Raw genomic sequence first — 20,092 nt, 5'->3', positions numbered from 1 at the left:
GTCAGAATTTAGCAATTTTGCCAATTTCACACAAATTTCAAAAGATGCCAATTTCCAAATAGGGTCCAGAATAAACAAGAGAGACATTCCTGGCATTAAAATAACATTTTCTCAGTTCATTAGTCACATCATCAGGCCCCTCTTACATTTCTTTTGCTTTCCACTTTGAATTTTTATTCTTACAAAAAATAGAAGATTTACTGTTATTCAGACTACTGTATTAGTGTAGAAATGTTATAAATAATACCAGCGCACTTGTGAAAGAATATTAGATTCACCAGTTGACGTGTATTGGATGCGTGGCATGATTTGTTTACTTTTGAACTTTGGCAAAAATCAAACATTTCTGCTACTTTGAGCTCAATTTCACGGTACTTTTCATTGTGAAACCAATCAAAATTGTCTCAATTTCTGTAATATGTCTTCCATTCTATAAAATAAGACCAGGAAAACTAGAATACAACCATAAATACCATACGAAAATACAGTGCAAAGCCGCCGTTTTAAACCATTACGCACTGTGTGCTGCAGGATTTTTTTATTCTGCGCACACTGACCACATAGACCCATTCTTTCATATGTAGGCCTACCAGCTTTCTCTTGCTAGATTTGATTGCACTAGAATTTATGCGTACTAGTACGTCAAAAATCCTGGCGCTTAAGCCATAACAGTACGTAGGAAACCCTGAAAGGGTTAAAAGAAGAAGGTAAGTAACCCCGGAAAAGGACTTGATACCTCAAGTCCTAATGGAAGGGGATTCCCCTTCTAAACAATAACAACTTCCACACTCTCCTCTCCTCCCATCCCATCAATCATCACCAGATCTTCAATAAAAGTAAGTGTCATGTATTCTATTCTTAGTAGAGTAGTAATTGTGCATGTCTTTTTCAATTTGTTTGTATTAAAATTAATATTTCATGTGGTAAAATTTTTTTTTTTTTCATACTTTGGGGTGTCAGGAACGGATTACTTTGATTTCCATTATTTCTTGTGGGGAAAATTAATTCGCCTTACAATAATTTTGGCTTACGATGAGCTCTCAGGAATGGATTAATATCGTAAGGATGGGGTTCACTGTACTGGGGAGAAATAAATATGCTATCATCCGTGTATGCTGTCGTCTATCCCATCTTCACATTTTTTACAGATGAATCTCACACCAACATGACTGTGCGTAAGCTTTAGCCCAAATCCCTTCAAGGTCAGTACCAAATGAATAACAAAATCATAATAACACAATTGTAAACAACTCACAGAACAGATAGGGTTCAAACCCATGGTAAGCCAACTCTCAAACTGGCAGTGTGCTAACCACTGTGCCAGGGTGCTCCAAGAAGATTAAGTCTATCAGCAGTGTATAATTTATCATTATAATATTACAAGTCAAGCAGTACACCATTAACCCTTTCAGGGTCCAGAGGCAAAATTTCAAAGTGTGCACCAGGGTCCAAGAATTAACCCTTTCAGGGTCCGTCCCGTAGATCTACGGCTGGTCGGTGAGTGTCCAAACCGTAGATCTATGCCAAAATTCTAGCGCCGTCAAATTTAGCGCGAAAGCGCTCATAGGCCTACATATGAGAATGGGTCTGCGCGGTGGGTGTGCGCCGTAAACAAAAAATCTAGGCGCCTGCATAGCATTGTGGGAACGCCGGCTCAGTCACCCTTGTTCACCATGTCTCGTCGCAAGTCAGCTCTGACTCCCCGGAAAATTGGGACTCTCCTCTTCCTGTCTGATAGTTCTGACACTGATGGAAGTGGAAATGAAGACGAATTCTACGGCTTTGATGAGTTAGTGACCGAAAATAATGACCAGGATATCGATAATAGTGCAGAAAACCCCGACGATCCTCGACCTTCTACCTCTGGTGTGGGCACTCGTGACTCACGGTCGGTTGTTCCTAAACGTAAGAGAAAACTAATATTTTCCCGTGGCCTGGCCTCTGACTTCAGTAATGACGATGATTCTGACGTGGATTGTGATTTTATTGCGCTCGACGATCATTCGAGTAGTGATAGTGAGGAAACATATTCACCAGTGAAGCGTCGGTATGTGCGCCGCCGCATGCGCTCGGGTAGTGTACCCTATGCTATGCCCAGGGGACGGAGTACATCCCGTAGTACATCCCGGAGTACATCCCGTGGCCCTACACCCGTTTTAGGTAGTGATAGTGAGGATGATGTGGCTACACTTGGCATGGATGGGCCACAGACATCAGTGGATGGTGTTAGTGGGGCTGGTGGTGGTAGTGGCACCGCCATGCGTGACTCGCTGTGCCACGCGGGAACCCACGCTGCTGACTCGTCAGTTCAAGGACAAAGCGGAGCGTCACCCACCAGCCCGCCACAACCACCCGTACAACCAGCCTATGATGTCCAGTATCCACCAGCAAACCGTATCTGGGATTGGCAGCAAAATCCCAATTTTGTTCCCAGCCCTCACCACTTTGATGACTCGCAAAGTGGAATTCTACCTACCTGTCCCCTTGGAACCACGGCCAATGAACTGGAATTCTTTGAATTATTCTTTGACCAGCCATTGATGGAAACTATTGTCAGGGAAAGTAATAAGTATTTTCAGTACACCATGGCAAATACGATCTTATCACCACAGTCAAGACTACACAGGTGGAAAGAGACGACTGTTGCAGAAATGTATTTGCTTTTTGCAACAATAATGCTTATGCCTCACGTCTATAAGCATAATATAAAAGCATACTGGTCCACAGATCGGCTAATTTGTACCCCATCCTTCAGTGAAATAATACCAGTGAACAGGTTTATCTTACTCTTACGTATGTTGCACTTCTCTGACAAAACCAGGCCTGACAGAAGTGACAGGTTATACAAGATTAGAAATGTTTTCATGTATCTCAAACAAAAGTTCAGGATATACTTTTATCCATTCAAGAATCTTGTAATTGACGAGTCTTTGATTTTGTTCAAAGGTAGACTGTCATTCAAGCAGTATATACCGAGCAAGAGGAACCGCTTTGGTATAAAATTGTTTGTACTCTGTGATTGTGACAGTGGCCTGGTGTTGGATATTGTTGTATACACGGGTAGTAAAACATTGAAAGATACCAAGATGTTATTGGGTATATCAGGTGACGTAGTGAGAAACATGATGGCACCTTATCTTGGTAAGGGCCATACATTATATACCGATAACTGGTACACAAGCCCATTACTCAGTGATTTCATGCGAGTGAACAAGACAGATGTGTGTGGCACAGTGCGTTCTAATCGTAAACATATGCCCAGGCTCAACGCAGGTGTTCGTGGTGATGACGTGCAGGTGTTTACTGCCAATGACATCATGGCATTACGGTGGCATGACAAACGAGATGTCACATTGTTGACAACCATTCACCGTAATGAAATGCAAGACAGTGGCAAAGTTGATCGAGTGACTAATGAACGTATTCGAAAACCAGTGACAGTGATTGATTATACACAAAACATGCGCTTGGTTGACAAGTGTGACATGCAGATTGGTTTTGTTGACTGTGTTCGTAAGAGTTACAAGTGGTACATGAAACTTTTCTTCCATCTCATGGACATTTCAATGCTGAATGCATATAATATGTACCAAATAAAGACTGGTAACAGACCACCGTATGGTGAATTTTGTTTGTCTGTTGTCAGACAACTCATAATGAAGTACCAGGTAACAACACCTGCAATACAACATGGTCCTCGAATTCATCACAATATACCCAAGCGTTTGAGAAGAGAAGGTGATCATTTCATAATACAGCTTCCTTCAACTCAAAAGAAATTTGCTCAGAAGAGATGCATTGTCTGTGCACAAACAAAACGACGGCAACAAAGACGCAAAGACACTCGGTTTATGTGTGAGGAATGTAAGGTGCCTCTGTGCATGGTGCCTTGTTTCAAGGAGTTCCACAAGCTCCAGCAGTTCTAAAACCATGTCCAGTGATTGTAAATATGTAAATATATGATAGAACATTAGTATTATACAATATTTGTGCATGTTTATTGTAATAAACAACAGTGGTAAACAATAATATGATAATAACTTTAGTGCGGTTATTGTGTTCAATACAGTGAGTTTATATATATAAATTATATACAGTATTGGTCTCTCAGGCCCCAAATGTTAGTAGGAATAGAAAAAAATTGGAAAAGAAAAGAAAAAACAACTAAAACAACAAAATAATATAATACGCGTATGTGGAATTCGTCGATGTTGCCGCCACCACATCATTTTCTACAAACTTCTTGGCACTGTATCTCGGTAAGTACTGATCAGATTCTAATTTTTTTTGTTTTATTACCTTCACAAAAATATGCTCTTTAATTCTGTAAGAAAAAATAATTTTTTTTTTTTTCAAAATTTCTTGGACACTGGTGCGTGACTTCAGATTTTGGCCTTGGACCCTGAAAGGGTTAAAGAAAATTTTTTTTTTATTTTTTCTTATGAAATGGTAGAGAATCTTTTTCTGAAGGTAATAAAACAAAATGTATGAAATTCGATGGGAAATTGACGAAATTATGCTCTTGCGAATTTTGATGTGTCAGCGATATTTACGCATTGGCGATTTTACCGACTTTGACTCCCATTTTAGGTAAATTACATTATTCCAGTCGACTAAATTCTTAGCTATTTCACTAGTATTACTTCTATTCTATCGATTGAGCACAAGAAATCATGAAGTCAATCGTTTCAACTACAAAATACAGTGATCGGAAATTGGTAATTTGGCCAATTTAACACAAAGTTCAAAATATTCCAATTTCAAACTAGGGTCCAGAATAAACAATGCAGGCATTCCTGGCACTAAACTAACATTTCCTCTGTTCATTAGTTATGTTTTCAGGCTTTTCAAATAAATTCCATTTTTATTTTTTATTCCCATAATGAATTTTTATTCAAACCAAAAATAGAAGATTTACTGTTATGCAATATTGTAATAACTGTATAAATAATATCACCACATTTGTGAACATAAATTAGACCCAGCAGCTGGTGTGTTTTAGACGTGTGAGGTCATTTGTTTACTCTTGAACATCAACAAAAATTTTACATTTCTGCTACTTTGAGCTCAATTTCAAGCCATTTTCACTACTAAAACCAATCAAAATCATCTCTATTTCTGTAATATATCTTCCATTCTATCAACTGGGACCAAGAAATCGCAAATACATCTATAAAAAACATGCGAAAAAACACTGCAAAGTGTTTTAATCGAAAATTACGGTCTCAGTTTTTTTCTTATTATGCACTGTGTGCAGCAGGATTTGTTTTATGTGGTGCACACATACCACATAGATGTATTCTCTCATATCTAGGCCCAAATTTACCACTCATAGCTTATCAGAGTGAGCTGAGCTCATGGCGCAGATCTACGGTTTGGACCTTCAACTCAAAGCTGCAGAACTATGGCACAAACCCTGAAAGGGCTAATCTCAAAAGTACAGTAATTTTTTTTCAATCTATATTTTCACTAGGGCTATATATATATTTATTCAGACTTAATATGACAGTCACAATGCTCTTTCAGTGATTTAATGCCTTGCCAAGTGGAGTATACACCAACGTAGTTTTAACCCTTTCAGGGTTTCGGCCGTACTAGTATGGCTTACGCACCAGGGTTTTTGACGTACTAGTACTCCTAAATTCTAGCACTCTCAAATCTAGTGAGAGAAAGCTGGTAGGCCTACATATGAAAGAATGGGTCTATGTGGTCAGTGTGCGCGGTATAAAAAAAAATCCTGCAGCACACAGTGCATAATGAGAAAAAAAAAACTTTGACCGTGTTTTTTGATTAAAACAGCGACTTTGCACTGTATTTTCATATGGTATTTATGATGGTATTCTAGTTTTCCTGGTCTCATTTTATAGAATGGAAGACATATTACAGAAACTGAGATGGTTTTGACTGGTTTTACAAAGAAAAGTACACGTACGTTGAAATTGAGCTCAAAGTAGCAGAAATGTTCGATTTTTACCAAAGTTCAAAAGTAAACAAATGATGCTATGCGTCCAATACTGGTGAGTCTAATATTCTTTCACAAATGCACTGATATTATTTATACCATTTCTACACTAATGCAGTAGTCTGCATAACAGTAAATCTATTTTTTTGTGAGAATAAAAATTCAAAGTGGAAAGCAAAAGAATGTAAGAGGGGCATGGGGACATGACTAATGAACAGAGGAAATGTTATTTTAGTGCCAGGAATGTCTTTCTTGTTATTCTGGACCCTATTCGGAAATTGACATCTTTTGAAATTTGTGTGAAATTGGCAAAATTGCTAAATTCTGACCACTGTACATGTATTGGATAGTTGAAATCGGTAAATGGGTGGTTTCTTGCACTCATTCGATAGAAAAAATGGAGTTCTAGCGAAATAGTTACGATTTTTGTCGACAAGTACATTGGAATTGGCTGAAAATAGGGCTCAAAGTGGGCAAAATCGCCGATACATAAACATAGTCGAGACTGCTAACTTCGCGAGAGCATAATTCCGTAAGTTTTCTATAAAATTTCATACTTTTGGTGTGATTGTGATCGGGAAAAGATTCTCTATCTTTTCATAAGAAAAAATATTTTTTTTTTTTTTTTTAAATTCGGCCGACCCTGAGAACAAGTCTCTGAGAGGGCCTGTCGACCCTGAAAGGGTTAATGAATTGCTATGACCATCAACCCTTATAGTGGCCATCACATAGAACTATATCAGTGAGGCCTGGGTCCCTCCTGTAGTTCTATGTCATGAGCTCAGCTCATTCACATGAGCTATGAGCAGTAAATTTTGGCCTAGATATGAAAGAATGGGTCTGTCCTGTGAGTGTGCACAGTATAAAAAAAAATCCTGCCCCACAAGGAGCAAGATGGGAAAAGCAAAACTCCAATCGTGAAAAAGGTTAAAAACAACGACTTTGAGATGTTTTGTCAAATGGTTTTTCTGCTTTTACTGGCTATCTGCTATTTTCTGATAGAAGAAAAGATATAGCAATTATTTTAAGTTTGCTTCAGGATCAGAAACAGCTTGAAATTGAGCACAAAGTGGCAGAAATATTAAATTTTTGGCAATTGTCCTGAGGACAAGGCCCTCCTAAAGAACTCCAGTCTCCTTTAAGGGTTTTTAATATGCCTGATTCAATTATTGGGACACTGTAAACTATGAGCAATCATTCCTAATTATATTTTATTATCTGAGAAATAAAGTAAATCTTCTAATTTTGTGCAATTATGAATTCAACATGGAAGGCAAGTGTAAGATAGAAGAGGCCTGGGGACATGAATAATGAACAGGGCAATGTTGTTCTAGTGGCAGGAATTTTGTGTAAAATTACCAACTTTCATTCACTTTACAAGGTAGTTGTAATAGTTGAATGGGTGATTGGTGATTTCTAATGCTCAGTCAACAAAACAGAAGATATACTGGCGAACGAATTTGGTCAAATGGAGCAATGAAATTAGTTTAAAATAAGACTTAACACTTTCACTGTCAAAATCCCTGCCCACAAACTTGCTCTCAGTGTTGAAGAATTTAAAAAAAAAAAAAAAAAAAAAAAAAAAAAAAAAAAAAAAAAAAAAAAAAAAAAAATCTTATTAAATGATATCTTTTTCTGATGGTAATGATACCAAAAGTATGAAATTTGATGGAAAACCTGTGGAATTACACTCTCGCAAAGTTAGCAGTCTTTGCGATTTTGCTCACTTTGAGCTCTATTGTTGGCCAATTCCATTGTTCCAGTGGACCAAACTCAAGGCTATTTCTCTAGAACTCCATTTGTTCTATCGATTGAGTACAAGAAACCACCCATTTACCAATTTCAACTACCCAATAAAATGGCCAGAAATTGGCAATTTGGCCAATTTCACACAAATTTTGAAAGATGCCAATTTCAAAATAGGGTTCAGAATATACAAAGAAGAGATTCCTGACACTAAAATAACAATTTTCTCTGTTCATTAATCACATCACCAGTACCCTCTTATATTACTCTTGCTTTCCATTTTGAATTTTTATTCATACAAAAAAAGAGAAGATTTACTGTTATGCAGACTACTGCATTATTGTAATAACTGTATAAATAATGTCAACTCATTTGTGATTGTGTATTAGACTCACCAGTTGGACATGTATTGGATGATGATGATGTCATTTGTTTACCCTTGAACATAGGCAAAAATCAAACATTTCCACTACAGTGGACCCCCACTTTACGATGGCATCACCTTACGTTAAATCCACCATACGATACATTTTAAGGCAAAAATTTTGCCTCGCCTCACGCTAAAAAACTCACCTCACGTGATTCCTCTGAGACACGTCATACGTGTGGTCTGAGCGCGCCTCACCTGCCCCGTGGGTACCAGTGTTTACAAGCCAGCCAGTGTGGTCGCATCCACGCATACAATCAGAACATTTCATATTATCACAGCATTTTTTAGTGGTTGTATCTGCAAAATAAGTCACCATGGGCCCCAAGAAAGCTTCTAGTGCCAACCATGCAGTAAAAAAAGGTGAAAATTACTATGGTAATGAAGAAAGAGATAATTGCTAAGTACGAAAGTGGAGTGCATGTCTCGGAGCTGGCCAGGTTGTATACCAAACCCCAATCAACCATCGCTATTATTGTGGCCAACAAAACGGCAATCAAGGAAGCTGTTTTTGCAAAAGGTGCAAGTTTGTTTTCGAAACAGAGAGCGCAAGTGCTCGAAAATGTTAAGAGACTGTTATTGGTGTGGATAAACGAAAAACAGATAGCAGGAGATACCATCTCTCAAGCGATCATATGTAAAAAGGGTGGGAAATACGTATTATCGTACCATGGTCAGCTGCTGCTGCACCACGATCAGCTGTTGCTGCACCACCGTCAGCTGGTGCTGCACCACGGTCAGCTGCTGCTGCACCACAGTCAGCTGCTGCTGCACCAGTCAGCTGCTGCTGCACCACCATCAGCTGTTTCTGACCAACATGACTCGTCCCAAACCTGTCCGTCCAGCCTGAGCACCTCAGCTGCTCTGCTGTCATTGTTTACAAGCCAGGGTGGCCGGTTGCATGCATACATTCGATACATTTTGTATTATTCCATTGTTTATAGTGCTTGTAACTGTTAAATAAGCCACCATGGGCCCAAAGAAAGCTTCTAGTGCCAACCCTGTGGTAAAAAGGGTGAGAAATATGTACTATCGTACCACGGTCAGCTGGTGCTGCACCACCGTCAGCTGTTGCAACACCACAGTCGGCTCTTGCTGCACCACTGTCAGCTGTTGCTGCACCATGGTCAGCTGGTTCTAGTGGCATTAAAAGAAGAAGGAAAGTAACCCCAGAAAAGGACATGCTACCTAGTCCTAATGGAAGGGGATTCCCCTTCTAAACATTAACAACTTCCACACTCTCCCCTCCTCCCATCCCATCAATCATCACCAGATCTTCAATAAAGGTAAGTGTCAGTTTGTGTGTATTAAAATTAATATTTCACGTGGTAAAAAAATTTGTTTTTTCATACTTTGTGGTGTCTTGCACGGATTAATTTGATTTCCATTATTTCTTATGGGAAAATTAATTCACCTTACGATAATTTCAGCATACGATGAGCTCTCAGGAACGGATTAATATCGTAAGGTGGGGGTCCACTGTACTTTGAACTCAATTTGAAGGTACAGTGGAACCCCAAATATCGGCTGCTGCGTTTATCAGCTGATTCGTATTTAGGCCAGTTTTTTGGCGGAAATTTTGCTCTGCATTTTGCCTGGTGCCTCATAAATTGTCCTTATCATATGCATCAGCCTGCCTCCTGCCGGGACGCCACGCGTAGGTGAGTCAAGTCTCCCAGTGTCTCTTGGTGAATGAGCATATAATCTGTGAAATCATCCAAACATTTCCGTAAAATCAATTGGTTTTTGTGCTTGTTTATTAAGTGTGACTGTGAAATAAGCCACCATGGGCCCAAAGAAAGTTCAGAGTGCCAACCCTTTGGTAAAGAAAGTGACAAACATAATGGAATTTAAGAAAAAAGTTATTGAAAAATATGAGAGTGGTGTGCATGTGCTGGAACTGGACAGGACGTATGGGAAATCCAAATCAACAATCAATTCCATCCTGGCAAAGAAAGAACAAATTAAGTAAGTTGATGTGGCGAAAGGAGTAAACATGTTAATGAAAAAGAGATCACAATGTAAGATGTGGAGAAGTTGTTGTTGTAGATCAGCGAGAAACAGTTAGTGGGAGACAGTGTTTCAGAGACGATCATTTGTGAAAAGGCAAGGCTGTTGCATGCTGCTCTTGTAAGAAAAAGGGCTGGAACTAGTGCTGATATTAATGAATTTAAGGCCAGCAGAGGCTGATTTGACAGATTTAAGAAGCATAGTGGCATACACAGTGTTGTAAGGCATGGTGAGGCTGCAAATTCAGACAAACATGCAGCTTAAAAATTTGGGTAGGAATTCAAGGGGTATGTAGAGACTGAGGAATTCCAACCCCAGCAAGTGCTCATTTGTGATGAAACAGGCCTCTTTTGGAAGAAAATGCCAAAGATGACTTACATCATGCAGGAGGAAACGGCACTGCCAGGACACAAGCCTATGAAGGATAGGCTAACTTTTTTGTTCTGTGCTAATTCTAGTGAGGATTTCAAAGTGAAGCCTTTACTGGTGTATCACTCTGAAAATCATAAAGTGTTCAAGAAAAACAATGTCGTCAAGAGTAGATTGTGTGTGATGTGGAGGGCTAACAATAAGGCATGGGTCACAAGGCAAATTTTCATTGACTGGGTCCATGAAGTGTTTGGCCCGAGAGTAAAAAAAATACCTCCAGGAAAATAAATTACCACTTAAGTGCCTCCTGGTAATGGACAATGCTCCTGCTCATCCTCCAAACTTGTTAGACCAATTGTCTAGGGATTTCGGTTTTTTAAAAGTGAAGTTCTTGCCTCCTAACACCACTCCTCTCATCCAGCCCATGGACCAGCAGGTCATTTCTAACTTCAAAAAACTCTACATAAAAGCAGTGTTTCAAAGGTGCTTTGCAGTGACCTTGGACACTGAATTGACCCTAAGAGAGTTCTGGAGGAATCACTTCAATATCTACAACTGCATAAGCTTTATAGGTAAGGTTTGGCAGGGAGTGACTTCCAGGACTTTGAACTCTTCTTGGAGAAAATTGTGGCCAGAATGTGGCCTCGAGAAAGATCTTGAAGGGTTTGAAGCAGACCCTGACGACCCTATGCCTGTTGTGGAATCAACTGTGTCTTTGGGGAAGTCCATGGGGTTGGATGTGAGTGACGAGGATGTGGAAGAGTTGGTGGAGGACCACAGGGAAGAGCTAACCACTGAAGAGCTGCAACACCTTCAAGTGGAACAGCAACAGATCACAGCTGAGGAACTTGCTTCAGAGGAAGAGGAAGAGAGAGATAAGGAGGTGCCTTCTTCAGAGATTAAGAAGATTTGTGCAATGTGGAGTAGGGTGCAAGCTTTTGCTGAGAAATATCACCCTGACCAAGCTGAAACAAGCCATATCTGCATCATGATCAATGACAAAACCTTGGCCCACTTCAGGCAAATCTTAAAGAGGTGCCAGAAACAGAGCTCTCTGGACAGTTATTTGTGCAACAGGGGTCCAGTGACTCTCAAGCTGGTCCTAGTGCCATTAAAAGACAAAGAAGGGAAGTAACCCTAGAGAGGGACTTGTTACCTGAAGTCATTATGGAGGGGGATTCCCCTTCCAAACAATAACCCCAACTCTCTCTCCCCTCCTCGCCTTCTTCCAAATGCCAACAACAGTGTTCAATAAAGGTATGTAATGTATATATTTACTTATACAGTGGACCCCCACCTTACGATATTAATCCGTTCCTGAGAGCTCAGTGTAAGCCGAAATTACTGTTAGTCAAATTAATTTTCCCCATAAGACATAATGGAAATCAAATTAATCCGTTCCTAACACCCCAAACTATGAAAAAAAAAGATTTTTTACCACATGAAATATTAATTTTAATACACACAAACTGAAGAAGACATGCACAATTACTACTCTACTAAGAATAGAATACATGACACTTACCTTTATTGAAGATCTGGTGATGATTGATGGGATGGGAGGAGGGGAGAGTGTGGAAGTTATTGTTTAGAAGGGGAATTCCCTTCCATTAGGACTTGAGGTAGCAAGTCCTTTTCTGGGGTTACTTCTCTTCTTCTTTTAATGCCACTAGGAGCAGCATGAGAGTCACTGGACCTCTGTCGCACAACAAATCTGTCAATAGAGCTCTGTACCTCCCGTTCCTTTAAGACTTTCCTAAAATGGGCCATAACATTGACATTGTACAGGTTGCCAACACGGCTTGCAGTAGCTGTGTCAGGGTGATTTTTCATCCGTAAAGGTTTGCAGTTCAACCCACTTTGCACACATTTCCTTAATCTCTTTTTTCAATTCCATACTAATTCTTGCCCTTTTTACCAAAGGGATGGCACTAGAAGCTTTCTTGGGGTCCATGGTGACTTATTTTGCAGTTACAAGCACTAAAAACACTGAGATAATGTGAAATGTACCGAATGTATGCGTATATGCGACCACACTGGCTGGCTTGTAAACACTGGCACTGAGGCCACACGTGGGACGCGTTACGGACGAATCACGTAAGGCGAGTTTTTTATCGTGAGGCGAGGCAAAATTTTTGCGTTCAAATGCTTTATATGGCGGATTTAACATAACGCGATGCATTTGTAAGGCGGGGGTCCACTGTATTTATTTATCATTGTTTTGTGTATGTAAAACTATAGTTAAACTTTACCAAATGTAATTTTTTTTATTATTTTTTGGGTGTCTGGAATGGATTAATTGTATTTACATTAACTCTTAGGGGAAATATTGCTTCGAATATAGGCCGACCTTCTGGAACAGATCATGGCTTGTATTCGGGGTTCCACTGTACTTTTCGTTGTGAAACCAATCAAAATCATCTCTATAATATATCTTCCATTCTATCAAATGGGACCAAGAAAATGAGAATACAACCATAATTGTCATACAAAAATACACCTCAAAGTCAGCATTTTAAACCAAAAACACAGCCGGAGTTTCTTTTTCTCTTTATGCGCTGCATGCTGCAGGATTTTTTTTAAACTGTGTGCACTGACAACTCAGACCCATTCTCTCACACACAGGCCTACCAGCTTTCTCCTGCTAGATCTGAGGCCGCTAAAATTTTGGCATATTAATACGGTACCAACACTGGCATGTATGCTGCACTAATATGATACCAACAGTGAAAAGGTTAAAGGGAGTGAAATTGCTGATGCTAAGAATCTGGTCAACTGGTGCAATGGAATTGGCTTAAAACAGGACTCAAAGTAGATGAAATTGCAGATGCATAAATTTTGCTGAGACTTCTTTGTGTGTGAGTAATTCTGTAAGTTTCCCACTAAATTTCATACTCTTGGTGTCATTGCCTTCAGAAAAAGACTACCATTTCAGAATATAATTTAAAAAAAAAGTAGACACTGTGAACAATATTAATTCTGGGAATCTGGACAATGAAAAGGTTAAGAGAAGTCTAGCTAGTGCAGTTTACTGAATCTGCACTGACTTGTTATTCTATAATTTATCTAAATTTTATGAATTGTCTAACCAAAATTATGCAAAAAACTTTTGTATGACTGAACTGCATTTATTGCTTTGAATACATGGCAGTCAGGTCTATATTAACTTACATTAATTTGGTAACCTTGGCTGCCAAGTGTGTTTATGTAGTAATTTAGCAGGTGTTGTTTAAAACACTTATTGGTTTATGTCACTATTGTTGATAAAAAATGCCCCTACTGGTTCACAAATATAATTAATAATAGTACAGGTCTTCCATCACAAATCCGGCATCATTGGGACCTGTAGTGTACCAGATTACTGAGTTTGCCGGATTACAGAGTGGTTAGGTTAGAATACACTTAATAAAATTAACCAACTTGACTTACACAGTTCACTGAACATCGGCAAAAATCGAACACTTCCGCTACTTTGAGCTCAATTTCAAGGTACCTTTTGTCATGAAAGCAATCAAAATCAGGTCTATTTCTATAATATATCTTCCATTCTATCAAATGAGTCCAAAAAAATGAGAATACAACCATAAAAACCATACAAAAATATACTGCAAAGAGGCGGCTAATAGCTGAGAAGTGAACTCCCTTATTTATCGTCCGTCTTTTTATTTTTGTTGTACGTTAAGAAGCATCTTTCCATCATACATTGCCCAAGTTTCAATGAGATAGCCCAACAAACAACCGAGAAAAAAAAATATTTACCAAAAATCATATATGGGAAGCCCAAGCCAGGTACTGGAAATAAGTCACTTTGTCTGACTTTTCTGAGCTATCCTAGGTTCTCTATACATACACTGCTCTGTATGATAATCTATGTAACTGTATTTGTGTATACCTGAATAAACTTATTTACTTCAAGTCTGTCAACTGAGTACAAGAAACCGCCCATTCACTTATTTCAACTACCCAATGAAGTGGTCAGAAATTGGCAATTTGGCAGATTTCACACAAATTTCAACAGATGCCAATTTCAAAATAGGGTCCAGAATAAACAATGCAGACATTCCTGGCACTAAAATAACATTTTCTCTGTTCATTAGTCACGGCTACAGGCCCCTCTTAAGTAAGTTTATTCAGGTATACACAAATCCAGTTATATTACTCTTGCTTTTCATTTGGAATTTTTATTCACAAAAAATAGAAGATTTACTGTTATGCAGACTACTTCATTATTGTAATAATTGTATAAATAATGTTAAGCCATTCTTGACTCCGTACTGGAATTTAGACTGACAGGCAGACAGGTATTGGACGGTGACGTCATTTGTTTACTCTTGAGCTTCGCTAAAGAATAGAACATTTTCACTACTGTGAGTGCAATTTCAAGGTACTTTTTGTCATGAAAGCAATCAAAATCATATCTATTTCTGTAACATATCTTTCATTCTATCAAATAAGACCGAAAAAATGAGAATATAACCATAACAACCATACAAAAATATACCGCTAAGCGGCCGCTAATGGCTGAGAAGTGAACTCCACTATTTATGGTCTGATTTCTTTCATTTTTGGTGTACGTGAAGAATTATCTTTCCATCATACATTGCCCAAGTTTGAATAAGATAACCCAACAAACAACTGAGAAAAAAATATAATAATAATAATAATAATAATAATAATAATAATACATAATAATAATAATACAAGTAATAATATCTTTATTTACTACATGTACATGTACAAGGTATACAGGCCTAGCTGACATCAGTGATATACTACTGTATAGAAAGCCGCTTGTTATGCAGAGTATTTCAAGAAAATTAGGTCAGTGTCCCAGGATAACACCCACACTAATTGGCTAACACCCAGGTACCCATTTACTGATGCGTGAACATAGACAACAGGTGTAAAGAAACACGCCTAATGTTTCTACCCTGGAGGGAAATCGAATATTTACCAAAAATCACATATGGCTAACCCAAGCCAGGTACTAAAAATAAGCCACATTGACTTTTTTTGGGGTTATCCTAGGTTCTCTATACATATGCTGCTATGTGTGATAATCTATAGAGAGAAAATAACTTTTTTGTTTCATGTTTATGGTGGAGTACGAGTGTATATCACAGTTAGTCCTGTGCTACACTCCGTTTTCTCTAATACAAGCCCCCAAGACAGGGATAGGAGAATGGTATTTGTATACCATATCCTCTTCATAACTCTGTCGAACTGCTCGGTGTTATGCCAAATATTATTTATTCTGGAGTATTTAACATGTTTTATGTTATTTATATTGTTTATTATGTCATATTAGATCAATTGTGATAGGCAAATGAGCTGTAGTGTTGATATTAGCGTAATAATAAAGCATATTCTCCTGCTTCATGAGACTGACCTCATGGCAACCGACAGTGGCTTCAAAGCCACCTTATCTTTAATGGATAACGTACTGTGTAGGTGCTTTACATAATGAGAAGCATTTCTTTTATTCATTGGAACCATGGCTAGGGCTAAAAGTAAGCAAGTTAAAACAATAAATGGAGAAAAAAAATTGGAATGACTTATGCAGGAAGTAGCGCCACCAAACAGTACCAGCAGGTTGGTGTGGCGACCCTGGAAATTTGAAATTATGCTAGCCAAAATTAGTGCCAAATAACTGAAGGAACCGAATAACTGATTGCCGGATTTGTGATGGCAGACCTGTAATAACAGCAATAATAATAATAATGTACCAAAATATCATTAAAATTATGAATTAAAAATCATGTGTCATTCAAGAGGCAATTCATCTAAAAAATTTTTTACATAAAACTGGGCACTTCAGAAGTGCTCAACTGCTTTCACATATGACTAAATTAAATTTTGGTAATTTTTTACAGTATAAAAATGCATCACATTACCAAATTTTAAATGTCAGTATTACAATTCTGTTAAGAATAAAATATATCACATAATACTATATGGTGCTTTAATTAAGATAAATGTAGAATAAGCAATGTTCTTTTTTGCTAAATCACTTTTAATAAATTTGTTAAAACTACGCATTACATAATTTAATCAATGCTTCTTGAAAATTATGTGCGCTACAATACTCCATTAAAAATACAAACTTATCATTTCTTTAGGCAAAACACAAAAGACAACATCTCACTCATCAATCGCTTTTCTGCCATAGATAAAAATACCCAAAATTTCTTCATGTTTTAAAAGTTTCTACATATTCATAAAAATGTTTTGCTAAACAACAAGACTGAATCTAAAGCAACAGTGCACATCATTTTTGTTATTAATGATACATTGCCATAAGAAGTGAAGTCAATAAAGCAAATTACACTCAAGACTTGAACTACACAAGGTTCAGTTTCTTAAGATATTCCCAATGGTTGAGGTGAACAGTCCTTAGATGACGTGTGAGGTGGTGTTTCACATTCATACGCTTGAAACACAGCGGACACTGAAAAGGCCTTTCTCCTGTATGAATGATTCGGTGTCGGTCCACTAGCTGCCGACGATTCCGCCCATAGAAGAGCTTTCCACATTCTGGACACTTGAGGGCAGGTAAGGTGTCCCCACCAAAACCTTCCATCTCCCCAGGTATACCCGCCCCAGCCCCTGCTGCAAGGCTGCCCATCTCTGCGCCCTCACTGCCACCCACCTGGAAAACAGAAGTTGGTCTCAGATGGACTCTGCTTCATTTTGGGTATAGGTATACCCTGTCATGGACAGGAAGCCCTTGACATTTTGAGGTACTGTTAGCCAAGGGTGCTGGGTGCAGTGAGGGGGTAGAGATGCCTTTTGGCTGGTCTCTTATAATACTCATCATCTTCAAGGAATTAAACACTGATTTTGTTTCTATTAAAGACAGTTTTCATCCAGAAAAAGGATTATGAAATTAATGCATTACATTACTAAAAAAATTTATTCTGCAAAATTATAAATAATATATGGTACATAAATCCCACCACTCAAAGCAAAGAACTGTGAGAACTAACAGTTTATTCTCTTACTTATTAAATCATTGTAATTTTATGTCTATACACACTTTCTATAGGTAATACTGTAAATACAAATGGCTAAAAGTTTTTTACTTTCTCACAAGAGTAAGAACAAATAACAACTGCATTCTCTTCGAAAGTATTTATTACCATATCATATAAGACTATAAGATAATCATATTTACAGGTAAAATGGTTGTACACAGTGAAAAATGAAGAAAATCATGAAGTCCTGGCAGGGTTCCACTATCACAATCTCATCAGGACCAGCAACATTTCATTACAGGTAAAATTTTCCTATAAACAAAGACAAGGGTACAGTATATACATAATGCATAGAAAAAAATATGTGTACTTACCACTTAATGAAGTATGTGTCCTCTTCCATATACAGGTATATGTACTCTTTCAAATACAGGTACTGTACAGTTGGACCCCTAATGTGTGAGGTCTCATGAATCTTGACTTATTACTCTACAAAATTATGTGTGTGTGTGCATATTTAAAAAAAAAATCCCATTATTTCCTTTTATATATACAATAAACCATTATATTATGCAACCTTTCTTTGCACACTTTTTGAAATATCCAAAAAAGTGTAACCAAGAAAATTAAGCAACTGATGATAAAGAGTGATAAAGTGTGTTAACATGAAAGTTGTAATAAAGAAGTCAGAAATGTAAAGATTTTCAGAGGCTGTTATGACACCAGTCACCTGACTATTCAAAATAAAAATGTTCAGAGAATCATTGTACCTTGATAGGTAAGGCAGAGTAATGCTTATCTTTTATTTAATAGACTTATACGAGACAAAATGTACATATACACAAGTGCCCTTACAGCTGCTGCCACTTTTAACTTTGCAGTAAAGTTGAGGGTGATAGTGGGGCACCCATACACTCATTCTTAATTTATACATATATTTGAACTTTGCTGCTGGCTTTTGTTTCAACCCTATTATACCAGAGCATGTGGTATGCTGAGTTCCACCTCACTTGTCCAACAAACATATTGATCGATCATACCAAATAAAAGTTGTACAAGTAATTTGGACATATGGTGGAGTGTTGGATATTATCTTTGATCTCACATTTTTGCTGTGGTTGTAGCCAGAGGCAGCAGCTCACACACACCTTCAGATTTCCATTAAACGGTAACTGAGGAAATTTATTAATGATTGAATTCATTCTTGAAAACCCCTTTAGTAAACACATATCCCACAATACCTTTCTGAATCTTACAAAATACAAAACTTGAAAATTTGCAGTTTAACTATATGTTTTCATACAGTAACTTCATATGTTGACAAAACTAAAACATTGTCTACATAGAAGGCATGGAACTGGAGAATTACAATGTACTACAGTTTATGTAAAGGTGACTGTAGTTTGTAGTGTTATCATCATTATGTAGTGTAATTAATAAAATCTTCTTGTCATCGCCCATACAACACCACTAGACCCTCCCACTCACCATCCTCACCCATACTAATCTTCAATGTTAGGAACACACTCAAAACAAAATAGACTTACTCTCCTTAACTGTAAATTCTTCCAAACACTAAATGACTGTAAACATAAAATTCCTAAAATTGTTATTGCCTTCTTAATCTCAAGTTAGTCCTAAGTATGCCTGTAAAAATCATTGTAGCATACCAAGATAAAGCCATTTCCATTTCTAAATTACACTAATTGTAGTAAAAATTTTTTTGCTACCTCACTATTATAAATCTTATCATAAAATTCCTGATTACCTAACATTTGTAATAATGTGAATTAATTAGCATTAGAATGTACCACTCCAAAACCTCTATCAATATAAAGTTGTCAGTAAGAATTAAGAATAATCTGCCCAAAATGCCTAGGCATGCTACTGGCTTTCTTTGTACTTTATATTTTGTAATATGTAAACCTCACATTGTAAACTTTACAAAGAAATAAAAATTTTGAATTTGAATTTTGAATCCTACCTCTCGCTCTCTCTCTTTTCACTCCCTTGACTTACAATATTAATCCGTTCCAGAAGACATATTGTATGTCAAAACTATTGTAACTCAAACCCCAAAATACATGGTTTTACAGTACAGTGGAACCTCTACTTGCGAGCGTGTCCACGTGCGAGTTTTTCCAAATACGAGCAGTCGATGGGTCGATTTTTTGCTTCCATATGCGAGCAAAATTTCCACAAGCGAGCAGACCTCATGGCAGGTTCCTTGACGCTGGTGAGGGGCTCTTGTTCTTGATCTCGGGAATTATATCTCATTTGTTTGTTGGACTCTTATTGAAACTTGGGCAATGTATGATGGAAAGATGCTTCTTAACGTACACCAAAAATGAAAGAAATCTAAGCATAAATAATAGAGCTCACTTCTCAGCAATTAGCCACCCCTTAGTGGTAATTTTGAATTGTTTTTATGGTTGTATTCTCATTTTTTTGGTCTCATTTGATAGAATGGAAGATATATTACAGAAATAGATATGATTTTGATTGCTTTCACAATGAAAAGTACCTTGAAATAGAGCTCAACCTAGGAGAAATGGTCCAATGCTTGGCTGTTTCAGAGTAAACAAATGACATCACTGTCCACTC

The 20,092-nt window shown here is 37.7% G+C and overlaps 1 long non-coding RNA gene across 2 annotated transcripts in view; it reads left to right on the top strand.

Annotated features, from left to right (window-relative positions):
- The window catches only part of LOC138852513 (uncharacterized), a 103,139-nt gene that overhangs the window by 72,290 nt on the left and 10,757 nt on the right, over positions 1–20,092 (top strand). The window contains exons 1-2 of one of the 2 annotated variants that reach the window (XR_011391839.1): positions 16,937–17,066; positions 17,691–17,789. This is a non-coding gene — a long non-coding RNA (uncharacterized lncRNA). Of the gene's footprint in view, positions 1–16,936; positions 17,067–17,690; positions 17,790–20,092 lie in introns of those variants that run through there. The other variant, XR_011391838.1, reaches the window with a different exon arrangement.

Source organism: Cherax quadricarinatus, chromosome 10 (genome assembly GCF_038502225.1).
Source record: "Cherax quadricarinatus isolate ZL_2023a chromosome 10, ASM3850222v1, whole genome shotgun sequence".
NCBI classification, from domain to species: domain Eukaryota; kingdom Metazoa; phylum Arthropoda; class Malacostraca; order Decapoda; family Parastacidae; genus Cherax; species Cherax quadricarinatus.
Note: the sequence above shows the minus strand (reverse complement) of the source record. Positions and strands in the feature narration are given on the sequence as shown.